At 37.4% G+C, this 26,200-nt stretch overlaps 88 non-coding genes across 88 annotated transcripts; all 88 read right to left on the bottom strand.

Moving 5' to 3' along the window:
• Positions 1 to 45: 45 nt before the first annotated feature.
• Positions 46 to 117, bottom strand: Trnae-uuc. Its single transcript has one exon. It is a non-coding gene; the product is annotated as a tRNA-Glu (tRNA).
• A 418-nt stretch (positions 118 to 535) lies between these two features.
• On the bottom strand, positions 536 to 607 carry Trnae-uuc. The gene has a single exon. It is a non-coding gene; the product is annotated as a tRNA-Glu (tRNA).
• Positions 608 to 725: 118 nt separating this feature from the next.
• Trnae-uuc lies at positions 726 to 797 on the bottom strand. The gene has a single exon. It is a non-coding gene; the product is annotated as a tRNA-Glu (tRNA).
• Positions 798 to 884: 87 nt separating this feature from the next.
• Trnae-uuc lies at positions 885 to 956 on the bottom strand. The gene has a single exon. It is a non-coding gene; the product is annotated as a tRNA-Glu (tRNA).
• A 94-nt stretch (positions 957 to 1,050) lies between these two features.
• Trnae-cuc lies at positions 1,051 to 1,123 on the bottom strand. Its single transcript has one exon. It is a non-coding gene; the product is annotated as a tRNA-Glu (tRNA).
• A 250-nt stretch (positions 1,124 to 1,373) lies between these two features.
• On the bottom strand, positions 1,374 to 1,445 carry Trnae-uuc. The gene has a single exon. It is a non-coding gene; the product is annotated as a tRNA-Glu (tRNA).
• A 95-nt stretch (positions 1,446 to 1,540) lies between these two features.
• Positions 1,541 to 1,612, bottom strand: Trnae-uuc. The gene has a single exon. It is a non-coding gene; the product is annotated as a tRNA-Glu (tRNA).
• A 244-nt stretch (positions 1,613 to 1,856) lies between these two features.
• Positions 1,857 to 1,928, bottom strand: Trnae-cuc. The gene has a single exon. It is a non-coding gene; the product is annotated as a tRNA-Glu (tRNA).
• A 554-nt stretch (positions 1,929 to 2,482) lies between these two features.
• On the bottom strand, positions 2,483 to 2,554 carry Trnae-uuc. The gene has a single exon. It is a non-coding gene; the product is annotated as a tRNA-Glu (tRNA).
• Positions 2,555 to 2,647: 93 nt separating this feature from the next.
• Trnae-cuc lies at positions 2,648 to 2,719 on the bottom strand. Its single transcript has one exon. It is a non-coding gene; the product is annotated as a tRNA-Glu (tRNA).
• Positions 2,720 to 2,812: 93 nt separating this feature from the next.
• Positions 2,813 to 2,884, bottom strand: Trnae-uuc. The gene has a single exon. It is a non-coding gene; the product is annotated as a tRNA-Glu (tRNA).
• Positions 2,885 to 3,150: 266 nt separating this feature from the next.
• Trnae-uuc lies at positions 3,151 to 3,222 on the bottom strand. The gene has a single exon. It is a non-coding gene; the product is annotated as a tRNA-Glu (tRNA).
• Positions 3,223 to 3,633: 411 nt separating this feature from the next.
• Trnae-uuc lies at positions 3,634 to 3,705 on the bottom strand. The gene has a single exon. It is a non-coding gene; the product is annotated as a tRNA-Glu (tRNA).
• Positions 3,706 to 3,951: 246 nt separating this feature from the next.
• Trnae-uuc lies at positions 3,952 to 4,023 on the bottom strand. The gene has a single exon. It is a non-coding gene; the product is annotated as a tRNA-Glu (tRNA).
• A 93-nt stretch (positions 4,024 to 4,116) lies between these two features.
• On the bottom strand, positions 4,117 to 4,188 carry Trnae-cuc. The gene has a single exon. It is a non-coding gene; the product is annotated as a tRNA-Glu (tRNA).
• Positions 4,189 to 4,282: 94 nt separating this feature from the next.
• Positions 4,283 to 4,354, bottom strand: Trnae-uuc. The gene has a single exon. It is a non-coding gene; the product is annotated as a tRNA-Glu (tRNA).
• Positions 4,355 to 4,466: 112 nt separating this feature from the next.
• On the bottom strand, positions 4,467 to 4,538 carry Trnae-uuc. Its single transcript has one exon. It is a non-coding gene; the product is annotated as a tRNA-Glu (tRNA).
• Positions 4,539 to 4,955: 417 nt separating this feature from the next.
• Trnae-cuc lies at positions 4,956 to 5,027 on the bottom strand. The gene has a single exon. It is a non-coding gene; the product is annotated as a tRNA-Glu (tRNA).
• A 93-nt stretch (positions 5,028 to 5,120) lies between these two features.
• On the bottom strand, positions 5,121 to 5,192 carry Trnae-uuc. The gene has a single exon. It is a non-coding gene; the product is annotated as a tRNA-Glu (tRNA).
• Positions 5,193 to 5,291: 99 nt separating this feature from the next.
• On the bottom strand, positions 5,292 to 5,363 carry Trnae-uuc. The gene has a single exon. It is a non-coding gene; the product is annotated as a tRNA-Glu (tRNA).
• Positions 5,364 to 5,462: 99 nt separating this feature from the next.
• On the bottom strand, positions 5,463 to 5,534 carry Trnae-uuc. Its single transcript has one exon. It is a non-coding gene; the product is annotated as a tRNA-Glu (tRNA).
• A 240-nt stretch (positions 5,535 to 5,774) lies between these two features.
• Positions 5,775 to 5,846, bottom strand: Trnae-uuc. The gene has a single exon. It is a non-coding gene; the product is annotated as a tRNA-Glu (tRNA).
• Positions 5,847 to 5,954: 108 nt separating this feature from the next.
• Positions 5,955 to 6,026, bottom strand: Trnae-uuc. Its single transcript has one exon. It is a non-coding gene; the product is annotated as a tRNA-Glu (tRNA).
• Positions 6,027 to 6,118: 92 nt separating this feature from the next.
• Positions 6,119 to 6,190, bottom strand: Trnae-cuc. The gene has a single exon. It is a non-coding gene; the product is annotated as a tRNA-Glu (tRNA).
• Positions 6,191 to 6,284: 94 nt separating this feature from the next.
• Trnae-uuc lies at positions 6,285 to 6,356 on the bottom strand. Its single transcript has one exon. It is a non-coding gene; the product is annotated as a tRNA-Glu (tRNA).
• Positions 6,357 to 6,442: 86 nt separating this feature from the next.
• Positions 6,443 to 6,514, bottom strand: Trnae-cuc. Its single transcript has one exon. It is a non-coding gene; the product is annotated as a tRNA-Glu (tRNA).
• Positions 6,515 to 6,600: 86 nt separating this feature from the next.
• Trnae-cuc lies at positions 6,601 to 6,672 on the bottom strand. Its single transcript has one exon. It is a non-coding gene; the product is annotated as a tRNA-Glu (tRNA).
• A 93-nt stretch (positions 6,673 to 6,765) lies between these two features.
• Trnae-uuc lies at positions 6,766 to 6,837 on the bottom strand. The gene has a single exon. It is a non-coding gene; the product is annotated as a tRNA-Glu (tRNA).
• Positions 6,838 to 6,934: 97 nt separating this feature from the next.
• Positions 6,935 to 7,006, bottom strand: Trnae-uuc. Its single transcript has one exon. It is a non-coding gene; the product is annotated as a tRNA-Glu (tRNA).
• A 123-nt stretch (positions 7,007 to 7,129) lies between these two features.
• On the bottom strand, positions 7,130 to 7,201 carry Trnae-uuc. Its single transcript has one exon. It is a non-coding gene; the product is annotated as a tRNA-Glu (tRNA).
• A 92-nt stretch (positions 7,202 to 7,293) lies between these two features.
• Trnae-cuc lies at positions 7,294 to 7,365 on the bottom strand. The gene has a single exon. It is a non-coding gene; the product is annotated as a tRNA-Glu (tRNA).
• Positions 7,366 to 7,794: 429 nt separating this feature from the next.
• Trnae-uuc lies at positions 7,795 to 7,866 on the bottom strand. Its single transcript has one exon. It is a non-coding gene; the product is annotated as a tRNA-Glu (tRNA).
• A 92-nt stretch (positions 7,867 to 7,958) lies between these two features.
• Trnae-uuc lies at positions 7,959 to 8,030 on the bottom strand. Its single transcript has one exon. It is a non-coding gene; the product is annotated as a tRNA-Glu (tRNA).
• Positions 8,031 to 8,117: 87 nt separating this feature from the next.
• Positions 8,118 to 8,189, bottom strand: Trnae-cuc. The gene has a single exon. It is a non-coding gene; the product is annotated as a tRNA-Glu (tRNA).
• A 450-nt stretch (positions 8,190 to 8,639) lies between these two features.
• Positions 8,640 to 8,711, bottom strand: Trnae-uuc. The gene has a single exon. It is a non-coding gene; the product is annotated as a tRNA-Glu (tRNA).
• A 92-nt stretch (positions 8,712 to 8,803) lies between these two features.
• Positions 8,804 to 8,875, bottom strand: Trnae-uuc. Its single transcript has one exon. It is a non-coding gene; the product is annotated as a tRNA-Glu (tRNA).
• Positions 8,876 to 8,970: 95 nt separating this feature from the next.
• Positions 8,971 to 9,042, bottom strand: Trnae-uuc. The gene has a single exon. It is a non-coding gene; the product is annotated as a tRNA-Glu (tRNA).
• Positions 9,043 to 9,135: 93 nt separating this feature from the next.
• Trnae-uuc lies at positions 9,136 to 9,207 on the bottom strand. Its single transcript has one exon. It is a non-coding gene; the product is annotated as a tRNA-Glu (tRNA).
• Positions 9,208 to 9,290: 83 nt separating this feature from the next.
• Positions 9,291 to 9,362, bottom strand: Trnae-uuc. Its single transcript has one exon. It is a non-coding gene; the product is annotated as a tRNA-Glu (tRNA).
• Positions 9,363 to 9,456: 94 nt separating this feature from the next.
• Trnae-uuc lies at positions 9,457 to 9,528 on the bottom strand. Its single transcript has one exon. It is a non-coding gene; the product is annotated as a tRNA-Glu (tRNA).
• Positions 9,529 to 9,622: 94 nt separating this feature from the next.
• Positions 9,623 to 9,694, bottom strand: Trnae-uuc. Its single transcript has one exon. It is a non-coding gene; the product is annotated as a tRNA-Glu (tRNA).
• A 372-nt stretch (positions 9,695 to 10,066) lies between these two features.
• Positions 10,067 to 10,138, bottom strand: Trnae-uuc. Its single transcript has one exon. It is a non-coding gene; the product is annotated as a tRNA-Glu (tRNA).
• A 596-nt stretch (positions 10,139 to 10,734) lies between these two features.
• On the bottom strand, positions 10,735 to 10,806 carry Trnae-uuc. Its single transcript has one exon. It is a non-coding gene; the product is annotated as a tRNA-Glu (tRNA).
• A 117-nt stretch (positions 10,807 to 10,923) lies between these two features.
• On the bottom strand, positions 10,924 to 10,995 carry Trnae-uuc. The gene has a single exon. It is a non-coding gene; the product is annotated as a tRNA-Glu (tRNA).
• A 93-nt stretch (positions 10,996 to 11,088) lies between these two features.
• Positions 11,089 to 11,160, bottom strand: Trnae-cuc. Its single transcript has one exon. It is a non-coding gene; the product is annotated as a tRNA-Glu (tRNA).
• Positions 11,161 to 11,254: 94 nt separating this feature from the next.
• Positions 11,255 to 11,326, bottom strand: Trnae-uuc. The gene has a single exon. It is a non-coding gene; the product is annotated as a tRNA-Glu (tRNA).
• A 449-nt stretch (positions 11,327 to 11,775) lies between these two features.
• Positions 11,776 to 11,847, bottom strand: Trnae-uuc. The gene has a single exon. It is a non-coding gene; the product is annotated as a tRNA-Glu (tRNA).
• Positions 11,848 to 12,270: 423 nt separating this feature from the next.
• Trnae-uuc lies at positions 12,271 to 12,342 on the bottom strand. Its single transcript has one exon. It is a non-coding gene; the product is annotated as a tRNA-Glu (tRNA).
• Positions 12,343 to 12,602: 260 nt separating this feature from the next.
• Trnae-uuc lies at positions 12,603 to 12,674 on the bottom strand. Its single transcript has one exon. It is a non-coding gene; the product is annotated as a tRNA-Glu (tRNA).
• Positions 12,675 to 12,767: 93 nt separating this feature from the next.
• Trnae-uuc lies at positions 12,768 to 12,839 on the bottom strand. Its single transcript has one exon. It is a non-coding gene; the product is annotated as a tRNA-Glu (tRNA).
• A 95-nt stretch (positions 12,840 to 12,934) lies between these two features.
• On the bottom strand, positions 12,935 to 13,006 carry Trnae-uuc. The gene has a single exon. It is a non-coding gene; the product is annotated as a tRNA-Glu (tRNA).
• Positions 13,007 to 13,430: 424 nt separating this feature from the next.
• On the bottom strand, positions 13,431 to 13,502 carry Trnae-uuc. Its single transcript has one exon. It is a non-coding gene; the product is annotated as a tRNA-Glu (tRNA).
• Positions 13,503 to 13,594: 92 nt separating this feature from the next.
• On the bottom strand, positions 13,595 to 13,666 carry Trnae-uuc. Its single transcript has one exon. It is a non-coding gene; the product is annotated as a tRNA-Glu (tRNA).
• Positions 13,667 to 13,752: 86 nt separating this feature from the next.
• Positions 13,753 to 13,824, bottom strand: Trnae-uuc. The gene has a single exon. It is a non-coding gene; the product is annotated as a tRNA-Glu (tRNA).
• Positions 13,825 to 13,916: 92 nt separating this feature from the next.
• On the bottom strand, positions 13,917 to 13,988 carry Trnae-uuc. The gene has a single exon. It is a non-coding gene; the product is annotated as a tRNA-Glu (tRNA).
• Positions 13,989 to 14,290: 302 nt separating this feature from the next.
• Trnae-uuc lies at positions 14,291 to 14,362 on the bottom strand. The gene has a single exon. It is a non-coding gene; the product is annotated as a tRNA-Glu (tRNA).
• A 97-nt stretch (positions 14,363 to 14,459) lies between these two features.
• Positions 14,460 to 14,531, bottom strand: Trnae-uuc. The gene has a single exon. It is a non-coding gene; the product is annotated as a tRNA-Glu (tRNA).
• An 85-nt stretch (positions 14,532 to 14,616) lies between these two features.
• Positions 14,617 to 14,688, bottom strand: Trnae-uuc. The gene has a single exon. It is a non-coding gene; the product is annotated as a tRNA-Glu (tRNA).
• Positions 14,689 to 14,783: 95 nt separating this feature from the next.
• Trnae-uuc lies at positions 14,784 to 14,855 on the bottom strand. The gene has a single exon. It is a non-coding gene; the product is annotated as a tRNA-Glu (tRNA).
• A 92-nt stretch (positions 14,856 to 14,947) lies between these two features.
• On the bottom strand, positions 14,948 to 15,019 carry Trnae-uuc. The gene has a single exon. It is a non-coding gene; the product is annotated as a tRNA-Glu (tRNA).
• Positions 15,020 to 15,252: 233 nt separating this feature from the next.
• Positions 15,253 to 15,324, bottom strand: Trnae-uuc. Its single transcript has one exon. It is a non-coding gene; the product is annotated as a tRNA-Glu (tRNA).
• Positions 15,325 to 15,739: 415 nt separating this feature from the next.
• On the bottom strand, positions 15,740 to 15,811 carry Trnae-uuc. The gene has a single exon. It is a non-coding gene; the product is annotated as a tRNA-Glu (tRNA).
• A 274-nt stretch (positions 15,812 to 16,085) lies between these two features.
• Trnae-uuc lies at positions 16,086 to 16,157 on the bottom strand. Its single transcript has one exon. It is a non-coding gene; the product is annotated as a tRNA-Glu (tRNA).
• Positions 16,158 to 16,258: 101 nt separating this feature from the next.
• Trnae-uuc lies at positions 16,259 to 16,330 on the bottom strand. Its single transcript has one exon. It is a non-coding gene; the product is annotated as a tRNA-Glu (tRNA).
• Positions 16,331 to 16,423: 93 nt separating this feature from the next.
• Trnae-uuc lies at positions 16,424 to 16,495 on the bottom strand. The gene has a single exon. It is a non-coding gene; the product is annotated as a tRNA-Glu (tRNA).
• A 99-nt stretch (positions 16,496 to 16,594) lies between these two features.
• Trnae-uuc lies at positions 16,595 to 16,666 on the bottom strand. The gene has a single exon. It is a non-coding gene; the product is annotated as a tRNA-Glu (tRNA).
• Positions 16,667 to 16,765: 99 nt separating this feature from the next.
• Positions 16,766 to 16,837, bottom strand: Trnae-uuc. The gene has a single exon. It is a non-coding gene; the product is annotated as a tRNA-Glu (tRNA).
• A 93-nt stretch (positions 16,838 to 16,930) lies between these two features.
• On the bottom strand, positions 16,931 to 17,002 carry Trnae-uuc. The gene has a single exon. It is a non-coding gene; the product is annotated as a tRNA-Glu (tRNA).
• A 93-nt stretch (positions 17,003 to 17,095) lies between these two features.
• Trnae-uuc lies at positions 17,096 to 17,167 on the bottom strand. The gene has a single exon. It is a non-coding gene; the product is annotated as a tRNA-Glu (tRNA).
• A 97-nt stretch (positions 17,168 to 17,264) lies between these two features.
• Trnae-uuc lies at positions 17,265 to 17,336 on the bottom strand. Its single transcript has one exon. It is a non-coding gene; the product is annotated as a tRNA-Glu (tRNA).
• Positions 17,337 to 17,428: 92 nt separating this feature from the next.
• On the bottom strand, positions 17,429 to 17,500 carry Trnae-uuc. The gene has a single exon. It is a non-coding gene; the product is annotated as a tRNA-Glu (tRNA).
• Positions 17,501 to 17,597: 97 nt separating this feature from the next.
• On the bottom strand, positions 17,598 to 17,669 carry Trnae-uuc. The gene has a single exon. It is a non-coding gene; the product is annotated as a tRNA-Glu (tRNA).
• Positions 17,670 to 17,765: 96 nt separating this feature from the next.
• On the bottom strand, positions 17,766 to 17,837 carry Trnae-uuc. Its single transcript has one exon. It is a non-coding gene; the product is annotated as a tRNA-Glu (tRNA).
• Positions 17,838 to 17,925: 88 nt separating this feature from the next.
• Trnae-uuc lies at positions 17,926 to 17,997 on the bottom strand. The gene has a single exon. It is a non-coding gene; the product is annotated as a tRNA-Glu (tRNA).
• A 243-nt stretch (positions 17,998 to 18,240) lies between these two features.
• Positions 18,241 to 18,312, bottom strand: Trnae-uuc. The gene has a single exon. It is a non-coding gene; the product is annotated as a tRNA-Glu (tRNA).
• A 104-nt stretch (positions 18,313 to 18,416) lies between these two features.
• On the bottom strand, positions 18,417 to 18,488 carry Trnae-uuc. The gene has a single exon. It is a non-coding gene; the product is annotated as a tRNA-Glu (tRNA).
• Positions 18,489 to 18,573: 85 nt separating this feature from the next.
• Trnae-uuc lies at positions 18,574 to 18,645 on the bottom strand. Its single transcript has one exon. It is a non-coding gene; the product is annotated as a tRNA-Glu (tRNA).
• Positions 18,646 to 18,737: 92 nt separating this feature from the next.
• Positions 18,738 to 18,809, bottom strand: Trnae-uuc. Its single transcript has one exon. It is a non-coding gene; the product is annotated as a tRNA-Glu (tRNA).
• A 91-nt stretch (positions 18,810 to 18,900) lies between these two features.
• On the bottom strand, positions 18,901 to 18,972 carry Trnae-uuc. The gene has a single exon. It is a non-coding gene; the product is annotated as a tRNA-Glu (tRNA).
• Positions 18,973 to 19,068: 96 nt separating this feature from the next.
• Trnae-uuc lies at positions 19,069 to 19,140 on the bottom strand. Its single transcript has one exon. It is a non-coding gene; the product is annotated as a tRNA-Glu (tRNA).
• Positions 19,141 to 19,555: 415 nt separating this feature from the next.
• On the bottom strand, positions 19,556 to 19,627 carry Trnae-uuc. The gene has a single exon. It is a non-coding gene; the product is annotated as a tRNA-Glu (tRNA).
• Positions 19,628 to 19,722: 95 nt separating this feature from the next.
• Trnae-uuc lies at positions 19,723 to 19,794 on the bottom strand. The gene has a single exon. It is a non-coding gene; the product is annotated as a tRNA-Glu (tRNA).
• Positions 19,795 to 19,888: 94 nt separating this feature from the next.
• Positions 19,889 to 19,960, bottom strand: Trnae-uuc. Its single transcript has one exon. It is a non-coding gene; the product is annotated as a tRNA-Glu (tRNA).
• Positions 19,961 to 20,371: 411 nt separating this feature from the next.
• Trnae-cuc lies at positions 20,372 to 20,443 on the bottom strand. The gene has a single exon. It is a non-coding gene; the product is annotated as a tRNA-Glu (tRNA).
• Positions 20,444 to 20,525: 82 nt separating this feature from the next.
• On the bottom strand, positions 20,526 to 20,597 carry Trnae-cuc. Its single transcript has one exon. It is a non-coding gene; the product is annotated as a tRNA-Glu (tRNA).
• An 86-nt stretch (positions 20,598 to 20,683) lies between these two features.
• Positions 20,684 to 20,755, bottom strand: Trnae-cuc. Its single transcript has one exon. It is a non-coding gene; the product is annotated as a tRNA-Glu (tRNA).
• A 2,261-nt stretch (positions 20,756 to 23,016) lies between these two features.
• Positions 23,017 to 23,086, bottom strand: Trnar-ucu. The gene has a single exon. It is a non-coding gene; the product is annotated as a tRNA-Arg (tRNA).
• Positions 23,087 to 23,659: 573 nt separating this feature from the next.
• Trnae-cuc lies at positions 23,660 to 23,730 on the bottom strand. The gene has a single exon. It is a non-coding gene; the product is annotated as a tRNA-Glu (tRNA).
• Positions 23,731 to 26,200: the final 2,470 nt, after the last annotated feature.

Raw genomic sequence — 26,200 nt, 5'->3', positions numbered from 1 at the left:
AAATGTTTAATACCAATTGCATAAAATGTTAAACATACGAAGATATTCCCATACCGGGAATCGAACCCGAGCCTCCTGGGTGAAAGCCAGGTATCCTAGCCACTAGACCATATGGGATATATGAATACGCTATATATATATATCTTTTTTTGCTGCGAGGAACTTTTAATTAAATTTAATACCAATTGCAAAATATATAAAGTTATTCCCATACCGGGAATCGAACCCGAGCCTCCTGGGTGAAAGCCAGGTATCCTATCCTAGCCACTAGACCATATGGGATATATGAACACGCTATATATCTTTTTTTGCTGCGAGGAACTTTTAATTAAATGTTTAATACCAATTGCATAAAATGTTAATATACGAAGTTATTCCCATACCGGGAATCGAACCCGAGCCTCCTGGGTGAAAGCCAGGTATCCTAGCCACTAGACCATATATGGATGCACTATATATATCTTTTTTTTTGCTGCGAGGAACTTTAATTAAATGTTTAATACCAATTGCATAAAATGTTAAACATACGAAGTTATTCCCATACCGGGAATCGAACCCGAGCCTCCTGGGTGAAAGCCAGGTATCCTAGCCACTAGACCATATGGGATATATGAACACGCTATATATATATATATATATATATATATATATACTTTTTTTGCTGCGAGGAACTTTGAATTAAATGTTTAATACCAATTGCATAAAATGTTAAACATACGAAGATATTCCCATACCGGGAATCGAACCCGAGCCTCCTGGGTGAAAGCCAGGTATCCTAGCCACTAGACCATATGGGATATATGAATACGCTATATATATATATCTTTTTTTGCTGCGAGGAACTTTTAATAACGTTAATACCAATTGCAAAATATATAAAGTTATTCCCATACCGGGAATCGAACCCGAGCCTCCTGGGTGAAAGCCAGGTATCCTAGCCACTAGACCATATGGGATATATGAACACGCTATATATCTTTTTTTTGCTGCGAGGAACTTTTAATTAAATGTTTAATACCAATTGCATAAAATGTTAAATATACGAAGTTATTCCCATACCGGGAATCGAACCCGAGCCTCCTGGGTGAGAGCCAGGTATCCTAGCCACTAGACCATATATGGATGCACAATATATCTTTTTTTTGCTGCGAGGAACTTTTAATTAAATGTTTAATACCAATTGCATAAAATGTTAAATATACGAAGTTATTCCCATACCGGAATCGAACCCGAGCCTCCTGGGTGAAAGCCAGGTATCCTAGCCACTAGACCATATGGGATATATGAACACGCTATATATCTTTTTTTTGCTGCGAGGAACTTTTAATTAAATGTTTAATACCATTTGCATAAAATGTAAATATACGAAGTTATTCCCATACCGGGAATCGAACCCGAGCCTCCTGGGTGAAAGCCAGGTATCCTAGCCACTAGACCATATGGGATATATGAATACGCTATATATATCTTTTTTTGCTGCGAGGAACTTTTAATTAAATGTTTAATACCAATTGCATAAAATGTTAAATATACGAAGTTATTCCCATACCGGGAATCGAACCCGAGCCTCCTGGGTGAAAGCCAGGTATCCTAGCCACTAGACCATATGGGATATATGAACACTATATATATCTTTTTTTGCTGTGAGGAACTTTTAATAACGTTAATACCAATTGCAAATATATAAAGTTATTCCCATACCGGAATCGAACCCGAGCCTCCTGGGTGAAAGCCAGGTATCCTAGCCACTAGACCATATGGGATATATGAACACGCTATATATCTTTTTTTGCTGCGAGGAACTTTTAATTAAATGTTTAATACCAATTGCATAAAATGTTAAATATACGAAGTTATTCCCATACCGGGAATCGAACCCGAGCCTCCTGGGTGAGAGCCAGGTATCCTAGCCACTAGACCATATGGGATATATGGATGCACTATATATATCTTTTTTTGCTGCGAGGAACTTTTAATTAAATGTTTAATACCAATTGCATAAATGTTAAATATACGAAGTTATTCCCATACCGGGAATCGAACCCGAGCCTCCTGGGAAAGCCAGGTATCCTAGCCACTAGACCATGGGATATATGAATACGCTATATATATCTATATATATATATTTATATATTCTTTTTTTGCTGCGAGGAACTTTGAATTAAATGTTTAATACCAATTGCATAAAATGTTAAACCGAGCCTCCTGGGTGAAAGCCAGGTATCCTAGCCACTAGACCATATGGGATATATGAACACGCTATATATATATACTTTTTTTGCTGCGAGGAACTTTAATTAAATGTTTAATACCAATTGCATAAAATGTTAAATATACGAAGTTATTCCCATACCGGGAATCGAACCCGAGCCTCCTGGGTGAAAGCCAGATATCCTAGCCACTAGACCTAGCTATATATATCTTTTTTTGCTGCGAGGAACTTTTAATAACGTTAATACCAATTGCAAAATATATAAAGTTATTCCCATACCGGGAATCGAACCCGAGCCTCCTGGGTGAAAGCCAGGTATCCTAGCCACTAGACCATATGGGATATATGAACACGCTATATATCTTTTTTTGCTGCGAGGAACTTTTAATTAAATGTTTAATACCAATTGCATAAAATGTTAAATATACGAAGTTATTCCCATACCGGGAATCGAACCCGAGCCTCCTGGGTGAGAGCCAGGTATCCTAGCCACTAGACCATATGGGATATATGAATGCACTATATATCTTTTTTTGCTGCGAGGAACTTTTAATTAAATGTTTAATACCAATTGCATAAAATGTTAAATATACGAAGTTATTCCCATACCGGGAATCGAACCCGAGCCTCCTGGGTGAAAGCCAGGTATCCTAGCCACTAGACCATATGGGATATATGAACACGCTATATATATATATTCTTTTTTTGCTGCGAGGAACTTTGAATTAAATGTTTAATACCAATTGCATAAAATGTTAAATATACGAAGTTATTCCCATACGGGAATCGAACCCGAGCCTCCTGGGTGAAAGCCAGGTATCCTAGCCACTAGACCATATGGGATATATGAACACGCTATATATATCTTTTTTTGCTGCGAGGAACTTTTAATTAAATGTTTAATACCAATTGCATAAAATGTTAAATATACGAAGTTATTCCCATACCGGGAATCGAACCCGAGCCTCCTGGGTGAAAGCCAGGTATCCTAGCCACTAGACCATATGGGATATATGAATACGCTATATATATCTTTTTTGCTGCGAGGAACTTTTAATTAAATGTTTATACCAATTGCATAAAATGTTAAATATACGAAGTTATTCCCATACGGGAATCGAACCCGAGCCTCCTGGGTGAAAGCCAGGTATCCTAGCCACTAGACCATATGGGATATATGAACACGCTATATATATCTTTTTTTGCTGCGAGGAACTTTTTAATAACGTAATACCAATTGCAAAATGTATAAAGTTATTCCCATACCGGAATCGAACCCGAGCCTCCTGGGTGAAAGCCAGGTATCCTAGCCACTAGACCATATGGGATATATGAACACTATATATATCTTTTTTTGCTGCGAGGAACTTTTAATTAAATGTTTAATACCAATTGCATAAAATGTTAAATATACGAAGTTATTCCCATACCGGGAATCGAACCCGAGCCTCCTGGGTGAAAGCCAGGTATCCTAGCCACTAGACCATATGGGATATATGAACACGCTATATATATCTTTTTTTGCTGCGAGGAACTTTTAATTAAATGTTTAATACCAATTGCATAAAATGTTAAATACGAAGTATTCCCATACCGGAATCGAACCCGAGCCTCCTGGGTGAAAGCCAGGTATCCTAGCCACTAGACCATATGGATATATGAACACGCTATATATATCTTTTTTTGCTGCGAGAGGAACTTTTAATAACGTTAATACCAATTGCAAAATTATAAAGTTATTCCCATACCGGGAATCGAACCCGAGCCTCCTGGGTGAAAGCCAGGTATCCTAGCCACTAGACCATATGGGATATATGAACACGCTATATATCTTTTTTTGCTGCGAGGAACTTTTAATTAAATGTTTAATACCAATTGCATAAAATGTTAAATATACGAAGTTATTCCCATACCGGGAATCGAACCCGAGCCTCCTGGGTGAGAGCCAGGTATCCTAGCCACTAGACCATATGGGATATATGAATGCACTATATATATCTTTTTTTGCTGCGAGGAACTTTTAATTAATGTTTAATACCAATTGCATAAAATGTTAAATATACGAAGTTATTCCCATACCGGGAATCGAACCCGAGCCTCCTGGGTGAAAGCCAGGTATCCTAGCCACTAGACCATATGGGATATATGAACACGCTATATATATATATATATCTTATATATATCTTTTTTGCTGCGAGGAACTTTGAATTAATGTTTAATACCAATTGCATAAAATGTTAAACATACGAAGATATTCCCATACCGGGAATCGAACCCGAGCCTCCTGGGTGAAAGCCAGGTATCCTAGCCACTAGACCATATGGGATATATGAACACGCTATATATATATCTTTTTTGCTGCGAGGAACTTTGAATTAAATGTTTAATACCAATTGCATAAAATGTTAAATATACGAAGATATTCCCATACCGGAATCGAACCCGAGCCTCCTGGGTGAAAGCCAGGTATCCTAGCCACTAGACCATATGGGATATATGAATACGCTATATATATATATCTTTTTTTGCTGCGAGGAACTTTTAATTAAATTAATACCAATTGCAAAAATATAACGTTATTCCCATACCGGGATCGAACCCGAGCCTCCTGGGTGAAAGCCAGGTATCCTAGCCACTAGACCATATGGGATATATGAACACGCTATATATCTTTTTTTGCTGCGAGGAACTTTTAATTAAATGTTTAATACCAATTGCATAAAATGTTAAATATACGAAGTTATTCCCATACCGGGAGTCGAACCCGAGCCTCCTGGGTGAGAGCCAGGTATCCTAGCCACTAGACCATATGGGATATATGGATGCACTATATATCTTTTTTTGCTGCGAGGAACTTTTAATTAAATGTTTAATACCAATTGCATAAAATGTTAAATATACGAAGTTATTCCCATACCGGGAATCGAACCCGAGCCTCCTGGGTGAAAGCCAGGTATCCTAGCCACTAGACCATATGGGATATATGAACACGCTATATATATATATCTTTTTTTGCTGCGAGGAACTTTGAATTAAATGTTTAATACCAATTGCATAAAATGTTAAACATACGAAGATATTCCCATACCGGGAATCGAACCCGAGCCTCCTGGGTGAAAGCCAGGTATCCTAGCCACTAGACCATATGGGATATATGAACACGCTACATATATATATCTTTTTTTGCTGCGAGGAACTTTGAATTAAATGTTTAATACCAATTGCATAAAATGTTAAACATACGAAGATATTCCCATACCGGGAATCGAACCCGAGCCTCCTGGGTGAAAGCCAGGTATCCTAGCCACTAGACCATATGGGATATATGAATACGCTATATATATATTTTTTTGCTGCGAGGAACTTTTAATAACGTTTATACCAATTGCAAATATATAAAGTTATTCCCATACCGGGAATCGAACCCGAGCCTCCTGGAAGCCAGGTATCCTAGCCACTATATATATGATATATATATATATATATATATCTTTTTTGCTGCGAGGAACTTTTAATTAAATGTTTAATACCAATTGCATAAAATGTTAAATATACGAAGTTATTCCCATACCGGGAATCGAACCCGAGCCTCCTGGGTGAAAGCCAGGTATCCTAGCCACTAGACCATATGGGACATATGAATACGCTATATATATATATATATATATATATATATATTATCTTTTTTTGCTGCGAGGAACTTTTAATAACGTTAATACCAATTGCAAAATATATAAAGTTATTCCCATACCGGGAATCGAACCCGAGCCTCCTGGGTGAAAGCCAGGTATCCTAGCCACTAGACCATATGGGATATATGAACACGCTATATATATTTTTTTGCTGCGAGGAACTTTTAATTAAATGTTTAATACCAATTGCATAAAATGTTAAATATACGAATTATTCCCATACCGGGAATCGAACCCGAGCCTCCTGGGTGAGAGCCAGGTATCCTAGCCACTAGACCATATGGGATATATGAATGCACTATATATATCTTTTTTGCTGCGAGGAACTTTTAATTAAATGTTTAATACCAATTGCATAAAATGTTAAATATACGAAGTTATTCCCATACCGGGAATCGAACCCGAGCCTCCTGGGTGAAAGCCAGGTATCCTAGCCACTAGACCATATGGGATATATGAATGCACTATATATATCTTTTAGGAACTTTTAATTAAATGTTTAATACCAATTGCATAAAATGTTAAATATACGAAGTTATTCCCATACCGGGGATCGAACCCGAGCCTCCTGGGTGAGAGCCAGGTATCCTAGCCACTAGACCATATGGGATATATGGATGCACTATATATATCTTTTAGGAACTTTTAATTAAATGTTTAATACCAATTGCATAAAATGTTAAATATACGAAGTTATTCCCATACCGGGAATCGAACCCGAGCCTCCTGGGTGAGAGCCAGGTATCCTAGCCATTAGACCATATGGGATATATGAACACGCTATATATCTTTTTTTGCTGCGAGGAACTTTTAATTAAATGTTTAATACCAATTGCATAAAATGTTAAATATACGAAGTTATTCCCATACCGGGAATCGAACCCGAGCCTCCTGGGTGAAAGCCAGGTATCCTAGCCACTAGACCATATGGGATATATGAACACGCTATATATATATCTTTTTTTGCTGCGAGGAACTTTGAATTAAATGTTTAATACCAATTGCATAAAATGTTAAACATACGAAGATATTCCCATACCGGGAATCGAACCCGAGCCTCCTGGGTGAAAGCCAGGTATCCTAGCCACTAGACCATATGGGATATATGAACACGCTATATATATATATATATATATATATATATATATATATATATATATATATATTAATACTTTTTTGCTGCGAAATTTTATAACGTTAATACCAATTGCAAATATATAAGTTATTCCCATACCGGGAATCGAACCCGAGCCTCCTGGGTGAAAGCCAGGTATCCTAGCCACTAGACCATATGGGATATATGAACACGCTATATATCTTTTTTTTGCTGCGAGGAACTTTTAATTAAATGTTTAATACCAATTGCATAAATGTTAATATACGAAGTTATTCCCATACCGGGAATCGAACCCGAGCCTCCTGGGTGAGAGCCAGGTATCCTAGCCACTAGACCATATGGGATATATGATGCACTATATATATCTTTTTTGCTGCGAGGAACTTTAATTAAATGTTTAATACCAATTGCATAAATGTTAAATATACGAAGTTATTCCCATACCGGGAATCGAACCCGAGCCTCCTGGGTGAAAGCCAGGTATCCTAGCCACTAGAATACCATATGGGATATAGATACGCTATATATATATCTTTTTTTGCTGCGAGGAACTTTTAATTAAATGTTTAATACCAATTGCATAAAATGTTAAATATACGAAGTTATTCCATACCGGGAATCGAACCCGAGCCTCCTGGGTGAAAGCCAGGTATCCTAGCCACTAGACCATATGGGATATATGAATGCTATATATATATATCTTTTTTTGCTGCGAGGAACTTTTAATTAAATGTTTAATACCAATTGCATAAAATGTTAAATATACGAAGTTATTCCCATACCGGGAATCGAACCCGAGCCTCCTGGGTGAAAGCCAGGTATCCTAGCCACTAGACCATATGGGATATATGAACACGCTATATATCTTTTTTTGCTGCGAGGAACTTTTAATTAAATTTTAATACCAATTGCATAAAATGTTAAATATACGAAGTTATTCCCATACCGGGAATCGAACCCGAGCCTCCTGGGTGAAAGCCAGGTATCCTAGCCACTAGACCATATGGGATATATGAACACGCTATATATATCTTTTTTTGCTGCGAGGAACTTTAATTAAATGTTTAATACCAATTGCATAAAATATATAAAGTTATTCCCATACCGGGAATCGAACCCGAGCCTCCTGGGTGAGAGCCAGGTATCCTAGCCACTAGACCATATGGGATATATGAATGCACTATATATATCTTTTTTTGCTGCGAGGAACTTTTAATTAAATGTTTAATACCAATTGCATAAAATGTTAAATATACGAAGTTATTCCCATACCGGAATCGAACCCGAGCCTCCTGGGTGAAAGCCAGGTATCCTAGCCACTAGACCATATGGGATATATGATGCACGCTATATATATCTTTTTTTTGCTGCGAGGAACTTTTAATTAAATGTTTAATACCAATTGCATAAAATGTTAATATACGAAGTTATTCCCATACCGGGAATCGAACCCGAGCCTCCTGGGTGAAAGCCAGGTATCCTAGCCACTAGACCATATGGATATATGAACACTATATATGATATATATATATATATATATATATATCTTTTTTGCTGCGAGGAACTTTTAATTAAATGTTTAATACCAATTGCATAAAATGTTAAATATACGAAGTTATTCCCATACCGGGAATCGAACCCGAGCCTCCTGGGTGAAAGCCAGGTATCCTAGCCACTAGACCATATGGGATATATGAACACGCTATATATCTTTTTTTTGCTGCGAGGAATTTTAATTAAATGTTTAATACCAATTGCATAAAATGTTAATATACGAAGTTATTCCCATACCGGGAATCGAACCCGAGCCTCCTGGGTGAAAGCCAGGTATCCTAGCCACTAGACCATATGGGATATATGAACACGCTATATATATCTTTTTTTGCTGCGAGGAACTTTTAATTAAATGTTTAATACCAATTGCATAAAATGTTAAATATACGAAGTTATTCCCATACCGGGAATCGAACCCGAGCCTCCTGGGTGAAAGCCAGGTATCCTAGCCACTAGACCATATGGGATATATGAACACGCTATATATCTTTTTTTGCTGCGAGGAACTTTTAATTAAATGTTTAATACCAATTGCATAAAATGTTAAATATACGAAGTTATTCCCATACCGGGAATCGAACCCGAGCCTCCTGGGTGAAAGCCAGGTATCCTAGCCACTAGACCATATGGGATATATGAACACGCTATATATATCTTTTTTTGCTGCGAGGAACTTTTAATTAAATGTTATACCAATTGCAAAAATATAACGTTATTCCCATACCGGGAATCGAACCCGAGCCTCCTGGGTGAAAGCCAGGTATCCTAGCCACTAGACCATATGGGATATATGAATGCACTATATATATCTTTTTTTGCTGCGAGGAACTTTTAATTAAATGTTTAATACCAATTGCATAAAATGTTAAATATACGAATTATTCCCATACCGGGAATCGAACCCGAGCCTCCTGGGTGAAAGCCAGGTATCCTAGCCACTAGACCATATGGGATATATGAATGCACTATATATATCTTTTTTTGCTGCGAGGAACTTTTAATTAAATGTTAATACCAATTGCATAAAATGTTAAATATACGAAGTTATTCCCATACCGGGAATCGAACCCGAGCCTCCTGGGTGAAAGCCAGGTATCCTAGCCACTAGACCATATGGGATATATGAACCCTATATCTTTTTTTGCTGCGAGGAACTTTAATTAAATGTTTAATACCAATTGCATAAAATGTTAAATATACGAAGTTATTCCCATACCGGAATCGAACCCGAGCCTCCTGGGTGAAGCCAGGTATCCTAGCCACTAGACCATATGGGATATATGAACACGCTATATATATCTTTTTTGCTGCGAGGAACTTTTAATAAATTTTACCAATTGCATAAAATATAAAATTATTCCCATACCGGGAATCGAACCCGAGCCTCCTGGGTGAAAGCCAGGTATCCTAGCCACTACCATATATATCTTTTTTTGCTGCGAGGAACTTTTAATAAATGTTTAATACCAATTGCATAAATATATAAAGTTATTCCCATACCGGGAATCGAACCCGAGCCTCCTGGGTGAAAGCCAGGTATCCTAGCCACTAGACCATATGGGATATATGAACACGCTATATATATCTTTTTTGCTGCGAGGAACTTTTAATTAAATGTTTAATACCAATTGCATAAAATGTTAAATATACGAAGTTATTCCCATACCGGGAATCGAACCCGAGCCTCCTGGGTGAAAGCCAGGTATCCTAGCCTAGACCATATGGGATATATGAATGCACTATATATATCTTTTTTTGCTGCGAGGAACTTTTAATTAAATGTTTAATACCAATTGCATAAAATGTTAAATATACGAAGTTATTCCCATACCGGGAATCGAACCCGAGCCTCCTGGGTGAAAGCCAGGTATCCTAGCCACTAGACCATATATATATGAACACGCTATATATATATATATTTTTTTTGCTGCGAGGAACTTTTAATTAAATGTTTAATACCAATTGCATAAAATGTTAAATATACGAAGTTATTCCCATACCGGAATCGAACCCGAGCCTCCTGGGTGAAAGCCAGGTATCCTAGCCACTAGACCATATGGGATATATGAACACGCTATATATATATCTTTTTTTGCTGCGAGGAACTTTGAATTAAATGTTTAATACCAATTGCATAAAATGTTAAACATACGAAGATATTCCCATACCGGGAATCGAACCCGAGCCTCCTGGGTGAAAGCCAGGTATCCTAGCCACTAGACCATATGGGATATATGAATACGCTATATATATATCTTTTTTTGCTGCGAGGAACTTTTAATAAATCGTTAATACCAATTGCAAAATATATAAAGTTATTCCCATACCGGCTCTCACCCAGGAAGTTATTCCCATACCGGGAATCGAACCCGAGCCTCCTGGGTGAAAGCCAGGTATCCTAGCCACTAGACCATATGGGATATATGAACACGCTATATATCTTTTTTTGCTGCGAGGAACTTTTAATTAAATGTTTAATACCAATTGCATAAAATGTTAAATATACGAAGTTATTCCCATACCGGGAATCGAACCCGAGCCTCCTGGGTGAGAGCCAGGTATCCTAGCCACTAGACCATATGGGATATATGAACACGCTATATATCTTTTTTTTGCTGCGAGGAACTTTTAATTAAATGTTTAATACCAATTGCATAAAATGTTAAATATACGAAGTTATTCCCATACCGGGAATCGAACCCGAGCCTCCTGGGTGAAAGCCAGGTATCCTAGCCACTAGACCATATGGGATATATGAACACGCTATATATATATATATATATATATATATATATATATATCTTTTTTTGCTGCGAGGAACTTTGAATTAAATGTTTAATACCAATTGCATAAAATGTTAAACATACGAAGATATTCCCATACCGGGAATCGAACCCGAGCCTCCTGGGTGAAAGCCAGGTATCCTAGCCACTAGACCATATAGGATATATGAACACGCTATATATATATATATCTTTTTTTGCTGCGAGGAACTTTGAATTAAATGTTTAATACCAATTGCATAAATGTTAAACATACGAAGATATCCCATACCGGGAATCGAACCCGAGCCTCCTGGGTGAAAGCCAGGTATCCTAGCCACTAGACCATATGGGATATATGAATACGCTATATATATCTTTTTTTGCTGCGAGGAACTTTTAATAACGTTAATACCAATTGCAAAATATATAAAGTTATTCCCATACCGGGAATCGAACCCGAGCCTCCTGGGTGAAAGCCAGGTATCCTAGCCACTAGACCATATGGGATATATGAACAGCTATATATCTTTTTTGCTGCGAGGAACTTTTAATAAATGTTTAATACCAATTGCATAAAATGTTAAATATACGAAGTTATTCCCATACCGGGAATCGAACCCGAGCCTCCTGGGTGAAGCCAGGTATCCTAGCCACTAGACCATATGGGATATATGGATGCACTATATATCTTTTTTTGCTGCGAGGAACTTTTAATTAAATGTTTAATACCAATTGCATAAAATGTTAAATATACGAAGTTATTCCCATACCGGGAATCGAACCCGAGCCTCCTGGGTGAAAGCCAGGTATCCTAGCCACTAGACCATATAGGATATATGAACACGCTATATATATATATCTTTTTTGCTGCGAGGAACTTGAATTAAATGTTTAATACCAATTGCATAAAATGTTAAATATACGAAGTTATTCCCATACCGGGAATCGAACCCGAGCCTCCTGGGTGAAAGCCAGGTATCCTAGCCACTAGACCATATGGGATATATGACACGCTATATATCTTTTTTTGCTGCGAGGAACTTTAATTAAATGTTTAATACCAATTGCATAAAATGTTAAATATACGAAGTTATTCCCATACCGGGAATCGAACCCGAGCCTCCTGGGCTGGGTGAAAGCCAGGTATCCTAGCCACTAGACCATATGGGATATATGAATACGATATATATCTTTTTTTGCTGCGAGGAACTTTAATTAAATGTTTAATACCAATTGCATAAAATGTTAAATATACGAAGTTATTCCCATACCGGGAATCGAACCCGAGCCTCCTGGGTGAAAGCCAGGTATCCTAGCCACTAGACCATATGGGATATATGAAACGCTATATATATCTTTTTTGCTGCGAGGAACTTTTAATTAAATGTTTAATACCCAATTGCAAAAATGTTAAATATACGAAGTTATTCCCATACCGGGAATCGAACCCGAGCCTCCTGGGTGAAAGCCAGGTATCCTAGCCACTAGACCATATGGGATATATGAATACGCTATATATATCTTTTTTTGCTGCGAGGAACTTTTAATTAAATGTTTAATACCAATTGCATAAAATGTTAAATATACGAAGTTATTCCCATACCGGGAATCGAACCCGAGCCTCCTGGGTGAAAGCCAGGTATCCTAGCCACTAGACCATATGGGATATATGAATGCTACTATATATCTTTTTTGCTGCGAGGAACTTTTAATTAAATGTTTAATACCAATTGCATAAAATGTTAAATATACGAAGTTATTCCCATCGGGAATCGAACCCGAGCCTCCTGGGTGAAAGCCAGGTATCCTAGCCACTAGACCATATGGGATATATGAACACGCATATATATATATATTTTTTTGCTGCGAGGAACTTTAATTAAATGTTTAATACCAATTGCATAAAATGTTAAATATACGAAGTTATTCCCATACGGGAATCGAACCCGAGCCTCCTGGGTGAAAGCCAGGTATCCTAGCCACTAGACCATATGGGATATATGAAACACGCTATATATCTTTTTTGCTGCGAGGAACTTTTAATTAAATGTTTAATACCAATTGCATAAAATGTTAAATATACGAAGTTATTCCCATACCGGGAATCGAACCCGAGCCTCCTGGGTGAAAGCCAGGTATCCTAGCCACTAGACCATATGGGATATATGAATACGCTATATATATCTTTTTGCTGCGAGGAACTTTAATTAAATGTTTAATACCAATTGCATAAAATGTTAAATATACGAAGTTATTCCCATACCGGGAATCGAACCCGAGCCTCCTGGGTGAAAGCCAGGTATCCTAGCCACTAGACCATATGGGATATATGAACACGCTATATATATCTTTTTTGCTGCGAGGAACTTTTAATAAATGTTAATACCAATTGCATAAAATAAATATAAGTTATTCCCATACCGGGAATCGAACCCGAGCCTCCTGGGTGAAAGCCAGGTATCCTAGCCACTAGACCATATGGGATATAGAACACGCTATATATTCTTTTTTGCTGCGAGGAACTTTTAATTAAATGTTTAATACCAATTGCATAAAATGTTAAATATACGAAGTTATTCCCATACCGGGAATCGAACCCGAGCCTCCTGGGTGAAAGCCAGGTATCCTAGCCACTAGACCATATGGGATATATGAATGATACACATATATATATTTTTTTTGCTGCGAGGAAACTTTAATTAAATGTTTAATACCAATTGCATAAAATGTTAAATATACGAAGTTATTCCCATACCGGGAATCGAACCCGAGCCTCCTGGGTGAAATGCCAGGTATCCTAGCCACTAGAAAATATGGGAGATAGGATACTACGATATGATACTATATAGGAGGATTATATATTATAACCATATATATCTTTTTTTGCTGCGAGGAACTTTTAATTAAATGTTTAATACCAATTGCATAAAATGTTAAATATACGAAGTTATTCCCATACCGGGAATCGAACCCGAGCCTCCTGGGTGAAAGCCAGGTATCCTAGCCACTAGACCATATGGGATATATGAACACGCTTATATATATATCTTTTTTTGCTGCGAGGAACTTTGAATTAAATGTTTAATACCAATTGCATAAAATGTTAAAATACGAAGTTATTCCCATACCGGGAATCGAACCCGAGCCTCCTGGGTGAAAGCCAGGTATCCTAGCCACTAGACCATATGGGATATATGAATACGCTATATATATCTTTTTTGCTGCGAGGAACTTTTAATTAAATGTTTAATACCAATTGCAAAATATATAAAGTTATTCCCATACCGGGAATCGAACCCGAGCCTCCTGGGTGAAAGCCAGGTATCCTAGCCACTAGACCATATGGGATATATGAACACGCTATATATATCTTTTTTTGCTGCGAGGAACTTTTAATTAAATGTTTAATACCAATTGCATAAAATGTTAAATATACGAAGTTATTCCCATACCGGGAATCGAACCCGAGCCTCCTGGGTGAAAGCCAGGTATCCTAGCCACTAGACCATATGGGATATATGAATGCACTATATATCTTTTTTGCTGCGAGGAACTTTTAATTAAATGTTTAATACCAATTGCATAAAATGTTAAATATACGAAGTTATTCCCATACCGGGAATCGAACCCGAGCCTCCTGGGTGAAAGCCAGGTATCCTAGCCACTAGACCATATGGGATATATGAACACTATATATATATATATATCTTTTTTTGCTGCGAGGAACTTTTAATTAAATGTTTAATACCAATTGCATAAAATGTTAAACCGAGCCTCCTGGGTGAAAGCCAGGTATCCTAGCCACTAGACCATATGGGATATATGAACATGCTATATATCTTTTTTTGCTGCGAGGAACTTTTAATTAAATGTTTAATACCAATTGCATAAAATGTTAAATATACGAAGTTATTCCCATACCGGGAATCGAACCCGAGCCTCCTGGGTGAAAGCCAGGTATCCTAGCCACTAGACCATATGGGATATATGAACACGATATATATATCTTTTTTGCTGCGAGGAACTTTTAATTAAATGTTTAATACCAATTGCATAAAATGTTAAATATACGAAGTTATTCCCATACCGGGAATCGAACCCGAGCCTCCTGGGTGAAAGCCAGGTATCCTAGCCCACTAGACCATATGGGATATATGAACACGCTATATATATCTTTTTTTGCTGCGAGGAACTTTTAATAATGTTAATACCAATTGCAAAATATATACGAAGTTATTCCCATACCGGGAATCGAACCCGAGCTCCTGGGTGAAAGCCAGGTATCCTAGCCACTAGACCATATGGGATATATGAACACGCTATATATCTTTTTTTGCTGCGAGGAACTTTTAATAAATGTTTAATACCAATTGCATAAAATGTTAAATATACGAAGTTATTCCCATACCGGGAATCGAACCCGAGCCTCCTGGGTGAAAGCCAGGTATCCTAGCCACTAGACCATATGGGATATATGAATGCACTATATATATCTTTTTTTGCTGCGAGGAACTTTAATTAAATGTTTAATACCAATTGCATAAAATGTAAATATACGAAGTTATTCCCATACCGGAATCGAACCCGAGCCTCCTGGGTGAAAGCCAGGTATCCTAGCCACTAGACCATATGGATTAGAACACGATATATATATATATATATATATATATATATTTTTTTGCTGCGAGGAACTTTGAATTAAATGTTTAATACCAATTGCATAAAATGTTAAACATACGAAGATATTCCCATACCGGGAATCGAACCCGAGCCTCCTGGGTGAAAGCCAGGTATCCTAGCCACTAGACCATATGGGATATATGAACACGCTATATATATATATATCTTTTTTTGCTGCGAGGAACTTTTAATTAAATGTTTAATACCAATTGCATAAAATGTTAAATATACGAAGTTATTCCCATACCGGGAATCGAACCCGAGCCTCCTGGGTGAAAGCCAGGTATCCTAGCCACTAGACCATATGGGATATATGAATACGCTATATATATATCTTTTTTGCTGCGAGGAACTTTTAATTAATGTTTAATACCAATTGCAAAATGTTAAATATACGAAGTTATTCCCATACCGGGAATCGAACCCGAGCCTCCTGGGTGAAAGCCAGGTATCCTAGCCACTAGACCATATGGGATATATGAACACGCTATATATATATATCTTTTTTTGCTGCGAGGAACTTTGAATTAAATGTTTAATACCAATTGCATAAAATGTTAAATATACGAAGTTATTCCCATACCGGGAATCGAACCCGAGCCTCCTGGGTGAAAGCCAGGTATCCTAGCCACTAGACCATATGGGATATATGAACACGCTATATATATATATCTTTTTTTGCTGCGAGGAACTTTGAATTAAATGTTTAATACCAATTGCATAAAATGTTAAATATACGAAGTTATTCCCATACCGGGAATCGAACCCGAGCCTCCTGGGTGAAAGCCAGGTATCCTAGCCACTAGACCATATGGGATATATGAATACGCTATATATATATATTTTTTTTGCTGCGAGGAACTTTAATTAAATGTTTAATACCAATTGCATAAAATAAATTACGAAGTTATTCCCATACCGGGAATCGAACCCGAGCCTCCTGGGTGAAAGCCAGGTATCCTAGCCACTAGACCATATGGGATATATGAACACGCTATATATCTTTTTTTGCTGCGAGGAACTTTTAATTAAATGTTTAATACCAATTGCATAAAATGTTAAATATACGAAGTTATTCCCATACCGGGAATCGAACCCGAGCCTCCTGGGTGAAAGCCAGGTATCCTAGCCACTAGACCATATGGGATATATGAACACGCTATATATATATCTTTTTTTGCTGCGAGGAACTTTTAATTAAATGTTTAATACCAATTGCATAAAATGTTAAATATACGAAGTTATTCCCATACCGGGAATCGAACCCGAGCCTCCTGGGTGAAAGCCAGGTATCCTAGCCACTAGACCATATGGGATATATGAACACGCTATATATCTTTTTTGCTGCGAGGAACTTTTAATTAAATGTTTAATACCAATTGCATAAAATGTTAAATATACGAAGTTATTCCCATACCGGGAATCGAACCCGAGCCTCCTGGGTGAAAGCCAGGTATCCTAGCCACTAGACCATATGGGATATATGAACACGCTACTATATATATCTTTTTTTGCTGCGAGGAACTTTTAATTAAATGTTTAATACCAATTGCATAAAATGTTAAAATACGAAGTTATTCCCATACCGGGAATCGAACCCGAGCCTCCTGGGTGAAAGCCAGGTATCCTAGCCACTAGACCATATGGGATATATGAACACGCTATATATATATCTTTTTTTGCTGCGAGGAACTTTTAATTAAATGTTTAATACCAATTGCATAAAATGTTAATATACGAAGTTATTCCCATACCGGGAATCGAACCCGAGCCTCCTGGGTGAAAGCCAGGTATCCTAGCCACTAGACCATATGGGATATATGTATATACTATATATATATCTTTTTTTGCTGCGAGGAACTTTTAATAAATGTTAATACCAATTGCATAAAATATATAAAGTTATTCCCATACCGGGAATCGAACCCGAGCCTCCTGGGTGAAAGCCAGGTATCCTAGCCACTAGACCATATGGGATATATGAACACGCTATATATCTTTTTTTGCTGCGAGGAACTTTTAATTAAATGTTTAATACCAATTGCATAAAATGTTAAATATACGAAGTTATTCCCATACCGGGAATCGAACCCGAGCCTCCTGGGTGAGAGCCAGGTATCCTAGCCACTATGGATGCACTATATATATCTTTTTTGCTGCGAGGAACTTTTAATTAAATGTTTAATACCAATTGCATAAAATGTTAAATATACGAAGTTATTCCCATACCGGGAATCGAACCCGAGCCTCCTGGGTGAAAGCCAGGTATCCTAGCCACTAGACCATATGGGATATATGAACACGCTATATATATATATATATATCTTTTTTTGCTGCGAGGAACTTTAATTAAATGTTTAATACCAATTGCATAAAATGTTAAATATACGAAGTTATTCCCATACCGGGAATCGAACCCGAGCCTCCTGGGTGAAAGCCAGGTATCCTAGCCACTAGACCATATGGGATATATGAACACGCTATATATATATCTTTTTTGCTGCGAGGAACTTTTAATAAATGTTAATACCAATTGCAAAATATATAAAGTTATTCCCATACCGGGAATCGAACCCGAGCCTCCTGGGTGAAAGCCAGGTATCCTAGCCACTAGACCATATGGGATATATGAACACGCTATATATCTTTTTTGCTGCGAGGAACTTTTAATTAAATGTTTAATACCAATTGCATAAAATGTTAAATATACGAAGTTATTCCCATACCGGGAATCGAACCCGAGCCTCCTGGGTGAAAGCCAGGTATCCTAGCCACTAGACCATATGGGATATATGGATGACTATATATCTTTTTTGCTGCGAGGAACTTTGAATTAAATGTTTAATACCAATTGCATAAAATGTTAAATATACGAAGTTATTCCCATACCGGGAATCGAACCCGAGCCTCCTGGGTGAAAGCCAGGTATCCTAGCCACTAGACCATATGGGATATATGAACACGCTATATATATATTTTTTTTGCTGCGAGGAACTTTGAATTAAATGTTTAATACCAATTGCATAAAATGTTAAATATACGAAGTTATTCCCATACCGGGAATCGAACCCGAGCCTCCTGGGTGAAAGCCAGGTATCCTAGCCACTAGACCATATGGGATATATGAACACGCTATATATCTTTTTTGCTGCGAGGAACTTTTAATTAAATGTTTAATACCAATTGCATAAAATGTTAAATATACGAAGTTATTCCATACCGGGAATCGAACCCGAGCCTCCTGGGTGAAAGCCAGGTATCCTAGCCACTAGACCATATGGGATATATGAACACGCTATATATATCTTTTTTTGCTGCGAGGAACTTTTAATTAAATGTTTAATACCAATTGCATAAAATGTTAAATATACGAAGTTATTCCCATACCGGGAATCGAACCCGAGCCTCCTGGGTGAAAGCCAGGTATCCTAGCCACTAGACCATATAGGATATATGAACACGCTATATATATCTTTTTTTGCTGCGAGGAACTTTTAATAATGTTAATACCAATTGCAAAATATATACGAAGTTATTCCCATACCGGGAATCGAACCCGAGCCTCCTGGGTGAAAGCCAGGTATCCTAGCCACTAGACCATATGGGATATATGATGCAATATATATATATCTTTTTTGCTGCGAGGAACTTTTAATTAAATGTTTAATACCAATTGCATAAAATGTTAAATATACGAAGTTATTCCCATACCGGGAATCGAACCCGAGCCTCCTGGGTGAAAGCCAGGTATCCTAGCCACTAGACCATATGGGATATATGAATACGATATATATATCTTTTTTGCTGCGAGGAACTTTTAATTAAATGTTTAATACCAATTGCATAAAATGTTAAATATACGAAGTTATTCCCATACCGGGAATCGAACCCGAGCCTCCTGGGTGAAAGCCAGGTATCCTAGCCACTAGACCATATGGGATATATGAACACGCTATATATATCTTTTTTTGCTGCGAGGAACTTTTAAAATGTTAATACCAATTGCAAAATAAATATACGAAGTTATTCCCATACCGGGAATCGAACCCGAGCCTCCTGGGTGAAAGCCAGGTATCCTAGCCACTAGACCATATGGGATATATGAATACGCTATATATATATCTTTTTTTGCTGCGAGGAACTTTTAATTAATGTTTAATACCAATTGCAAAAATATATAAAGTTATTCCCATACCGGGAATCGAACCCGAGCCTCCTGGGTGAAAGCCAGGTATCCTAGCCACTAGACCATATGGGATATATGAACACGCTATATATCTTTTTTTGCTGCGAGGAACTTTTAATTAAATGTTTAATACCAATTGCATAAAATGTTAAATATACGAAGTTATTCCCATACCGGGAATCGAACCCGAGCCTCCTGGGTGAGAGCCAGGTATCCTAGCCACTAGACCATATGGGATATATGGATGCATATATATATTTTAGGAACTTTAATTAAATGTTTAATACCAATTGCATAAAATGTTAAATATACGAAGTTATTCCCATACCGGGAATCGAACCCGAGCCTCCTGGGTGAGAGCCAGGTATCCTAGCCACTAGACCATATGGGATATATGGATGCACTATATATATCTTTTAGGAACTTTTAATTAAATGTTTAATACCAATTGCATAAAATGTTAAATATACGAAGTTATTCCCATACCGGGAATCGAACCCGAGCCTCCTGGGTGAGAGCCAGGTATCCTAGCCACTAGACCATATGGGATATATGAACACGCTATATATATATCTTTTTTGCTGCGAGGAACTTTGAATTAAATGTTTAATACCAATTGCATAAAATGTTAAATATACGAAGTTATTCCCATACCGGGAATCGAACCCGAGCCTCCTGGGTGAAAGCCAGGTATCCTAGCCACTAGACCATATGGGATATATGAACACGCTATATATATATCTTTTTTTGCTGCGAGGAACTTTGAATTAAATGTTTAATACCAATTGCATAAAATGTTAAACATACGAAGATATTCCCATACCGGGAATCGAACCCGAGCCTCCTGGGTGAAAGCCAGGTATCCTAGCCACTAGACCATATGGGATATATGAACACGCTATATATATATATTATTATATATATATATATATTATATCTTCTTTTGCTGCGAGGAACTTTTAATAACGTTAATACCAATTGCAAAATATATAAAGTTATTCCCATACCGGGAATCGAACCCGAGCCTCCTGGGTGAAAGCCAGGTATCCTAGCCACTAGACCATATGGGATATATGAACACGCTATATATCTTTTTTTGCTGCGAGGAACTTTTAATTAAATGTTTAATACCAATTGCATAAAATGTTAAATATACGAAGTTATTCCCATACCGGGAATCGAACCCGAGCCTCCTGGGTGAAAGCCAGGTATCCTAGCCACTAGACCATATGGGATATATGGATGCACTATATATATCTTTTTTTGCTGCGAGGAACTTTTAATTAAATGTTTAATACCAATTGCATAAAATGTTAAATATACGAAGTTATTCCCATACCGGGAATCGAACCCGAGCCTCCTGGGTGAAAGCCAGGTATCCTAGCCACTAGACCATATGGGATATATGAACACGCTATATATATCTTTTTTTGCTGCGAGGAACTTTGAATTAAATGTTTAATACCAATTGCATAAAATGTTAAATATACGAAGTTATTCCCATACCGGGAATCGAACCCGAGCCTCCTGGGTGAAAGCCAGGTATCCTAGCCACTAGACCATATGGGATATATGAACACGCTATATATATATATCTTTTTTTGCTGCGAGGAACTTTTAATTAAATGTTTAATACCAATTGCATAAAATGTTAAATATACGAAGTTATTCCCATACCGGGAATCGAACCCGAGCCTCCTGGGTGAAAGCCAGGTATCCTAGCCACTAGACCATATGGGATATATGATATATAATACTATATATATATATCTTTTTTGCTGCGAGGAACTTTTAATTAAATGTTTAATACCAATTGCATAAAATGTTAAATATACGAAGTTATTCCCATACCGGGAATCGAACCCGAGCCTCCTGGGTGAAAGCCAGGTATCCTAGCCACTAGACCATATGGGATATATGAATACGCTATATATATATCTTTTTTGCTGCGAGGAACTTTTAATTAAATGTTAATACCAATTGCATAAAATATATACGAAGTTATTCCCATACCGGGAATCGAACCCGAGCCTCCTGGGTGAAAGCCAGGTATCCTAGCCACTAGACCATATGGGATATATGAACACGCTATATATATCTTTTTTTGCTGCGAGGAACTTTTATTAATGTTTAATACCAATTGCAAATGAATATACGAAGTTATTCCCATACCGGGAATCGAACCCGAGCCTCCTGGGTGAAAGCCAGGTATCCTAGCCACTAGACCATATGGGATATATGAACACGCTATATATCTTTTTTTGCTGCGAGGAACTTTTAATTAAATGTTTAATACCAATTGCATAAAATGTTAAATATACGAAGTTATTCCCATACCGGGAATCGAACCCGAGCCTCCTGGGTGAAAGCCAGGTATCCTAGCCACTAGACCATATGGGATATATGAACACGCTATATATATCTTTTTGCTGCGAGGAACTTTTAATTAAATGTTTAATACCAATTGCAAAATATATACGAAGTTATTCCCATACCGGGAATCGAACCCGAGCCTCCTGGGTGAAAGCCAGGTATCCTAGCCACTAGACCATATGGGATATATGAACACGCTATATATATCTTTTTTTGCTGCGAGGAACTTTTAATTAAATGTTAATACCAATTGCATAAAATATACGAAGTTATTCCCATACCGGGAATCGAACCCGAGCCTCCTGGGTGAAAGCCAGGTATCCTAGCCACTAGACCATATGGGATATATGAACACGCTATATATCTTTTTTTGCTGCGAGGAACTTTTAATTAAATGTTTAATACCAATTGCATAAAATGTTAAATATACGAAGTTATTCCCATACCGGGAATCGAACCCGAGCCTCCTGGGAGAGCCAGGTATCCTAGCCACTAGACCATATGGGATATATGAATGCACTATATATATCTTTTTTGCTGCGAGGAACTTTTAATTAAATGTTTAATACCAATTGCATAAAATGTTAAATATACGAAGTTATTCCCATACCGGGAATCGAACCCGAGCCTCCTGGGTGAAAGCCAGGTATCCTAGCCACTAGACCATATGGGATATATGAACACGCTATATATATCTTTTTTTGCTGCGAGGAACTTTTAATTAATGTTAATACCAATTGCAAAAATATATAAAGTTATTCCCATACCGGGAATCGAACCCGAGCCTCCTGGGTGAAAGCCAGGTATCCTAGCCACTAGACCATATGGGATATATGACACGCATATATATATATCTTTTTTTGCTGCGAGGAACTTTTAATTAAATGTTTAATACCAATTGAAAATATATAAAGTTATTCCCATACGGGAATCGAACCCGAGCCTCCTGGGTGAAAGCCAGGTATCCTAGCCACTAGACCATATGGGATATATGAACGCTATATATATCTTTTTTTGCTGCGAGGAACTTTTAATTAAATGTTTAATACCAATTGCATAAATGTTAAATATACGAAGTTATTCCCATACCGGGATCGAACCCGAGCCTCCTGGGTGAGAGCCAGGTATCCTAGCCACTAGACCATATGGGATATATGGATGCACTATATATATCTTTTTTGCTGCGAGGAACTTTTAATTAAATGTTTATACCAATTGCATAAAATGTTAAATATACGAAGTTATTCCCATACCGGGAATCGAACCCGAGCCTCCTGGGTGAAAGCCAGGTATCCTAGCCACTAGACCATATGGGATATATGAACACGCTACTATATATATATATCTTTTTTGCTGCGAGGAACTTTGAATTAAATGTTTAATACCAATTGCATAAAATGTTAAATATACGAAGTTATTCCCATACCGGGAATCGAACCCGAGCCTCCTGGGTGAAAGCCAGGCATCCTAGACACTAGACCATATGGGATATATGAACACGCTATATATATCTTTTTTTGCTGCGAGGAACTTTGAATTAAATGTTTAATACCAATTGCATAAAATGTTAAATATACGAAGTTATTCCCATACCGGGAATCGAACCCGAGCCTCCTGGGTGAAAGCCAGGTATCCTAGCCACTAGACCATATGGGATATATGAATACGCTATATATATATCTTTTTTTGCTGCGAGGAACTTTTAATAACGTTAATACCAATTGCAAAAATATAAAGTTATTCCATACCGGGAATCGAACCCGAGCCTCCTGGGTGAAAGCCAGGTATCCTAGCCACTAGACCATATGGGATATATGAACACGCTATATATATCTTTTTTGCTGCGAGGAACTTTAATTAAATGTTTAATACCAATTGCATAAAATGTTAAATATACGAAGTTATTCCCATACCGGGAATCGAACCCGAGCCTCCTGGGTGAAAGCCAGGTATCCTAGCCACTAGACCGATATATGGATGCACTATATATCTTTTTTGCTGCGAGGAACTTTGAATTAAAGTTTAATACCAATTGCATAAAATGTTAAATATACGAAGTTATTCCCATACCGGGAATCGAACCCGAGCCTCCTGGGTGAAAGCCAGGTATCCTAGCCACTAGACCATATGGGATATATGAACACGCTATATACTATATATATATATATTTTTTGCTGCGAGGAACTTTGAATTAAATGTTTAATACCAATTGCATAAAATGTTAAACATACGAAGATATTCCCATACCGGGAATCGAACCCGAGCCTCCTGGGTGAAAGCCAGGTATCCTAGCCACTAGACCATATGGGATATATGAATACGCTATATATATATATATATATATATATATATTGTTTTTGCTGCGAGGAACTTTTAATAACGTTAATACCAATTGCAAAATATATAAAGTTATTCCCATACCGGGAATCGAACCCGAGCCTCCTGGGTGAAAGCCAGGTATCCTAGCCACTAGACCATATGGGATATATGAACACGCTATATATCTTTTTTTGCTGCGAGGAACTTTTAATTAAATGTTTAATACCAATTGCATAAAATGTTAAATATACGAAGTTATTCCCATACCGGGAATCGAACCCGAGCCTCCTGGGTGAAAGCAGGTATCCTAGCCACTAGACCATATGGGATATATGAATGCACTATATATATCTTTTTTTGCTGCGAGGAACTTTAATTAAATGTTTAATACCAATTGCATAAAATGTTAAATATACGAAGTTATTCCCATACCGGGAATCGAACCCGAGCCTCCTGGGTGAAAGCCAGGTATCCTAGCCACTAGACCATATGGGATATATGATGCATATATATATCTTTTGCGAGGAACTTTTAATTAAATGTTTAATACCAATTGCATAAAATGTTAAATATACGAAGTTATTCCCATACCGGGAATCGAACCCGAGCCTCCTGGGTGAAAGCCAGGTATCCTAGCCACTAGACCATATGGGATATATGAACACGCTATATATATCTTTGCTGCGAGGAACTTTAATTAAATGTTTAATACCAATTGCATAAAATGTTAAATATACGAAGTTATTCCCATACCGGGAATCGAACCCGAGCCTCCTGGGTGAAAGCCAGGTATCCTAGCCACTAGACCATATGGGATATATGGAATACGCTATATATATTTTTGCTGGAAACTTTTAATTAAATGTTAATACCAATTGCATAAAATGTTAAATATACGAAGTTATTCCCATACCGGGAATCGAACCCGAGCCTCCTGGGTGAAAGCCAGGTATCCTAGCCACTAGACCATATGGGATATATGAACACGCTATATATCTTTTTTTGCTGCGAGGAACTTTAATTAAATGTTTAATACCAATTGAAAATGTTAAATATACGAAGTTATTCCCATACCGGGAATCGAACCCGAGCCTCCTGGGTGAAAGCCAGGTATCCTAGCCACTAGACCATATGGGATATATGAACACGCATATATATATCTTTTTTTGCTGCGAGGAACTTTTAATTAAATGTTTAATACCAATTGCATAAAATGTTAAATATACGAAGTTATTCCCATACCGGGAATCGAACCCGAGCCTCCTGGGTGAAAGCCAGGTATCCTAGCCACTAGACCATATG

The sequence above is a fragment of the Ctenocephalides felis genome, unplaced genomic scaffold (assembly GCF_003426905.1).
Source record: "Ctenocephalides felis isolate EL2017-DRISC unplaced genomic scaffold, ASM342690v1 CF-g0.4_SCAFFOLD_03573, whole genome shotgun sequence".
Taxonomy (NCBI): Eukaryota; Metazoa; Arthropoda; class Insecta; order Siphonaptera; family Pulicidae; genus Ctenocephalides; species Ctenocephalides felis.
This window is presented reverse-complemented; position numbering and strand designations above follow the sequence as displayed.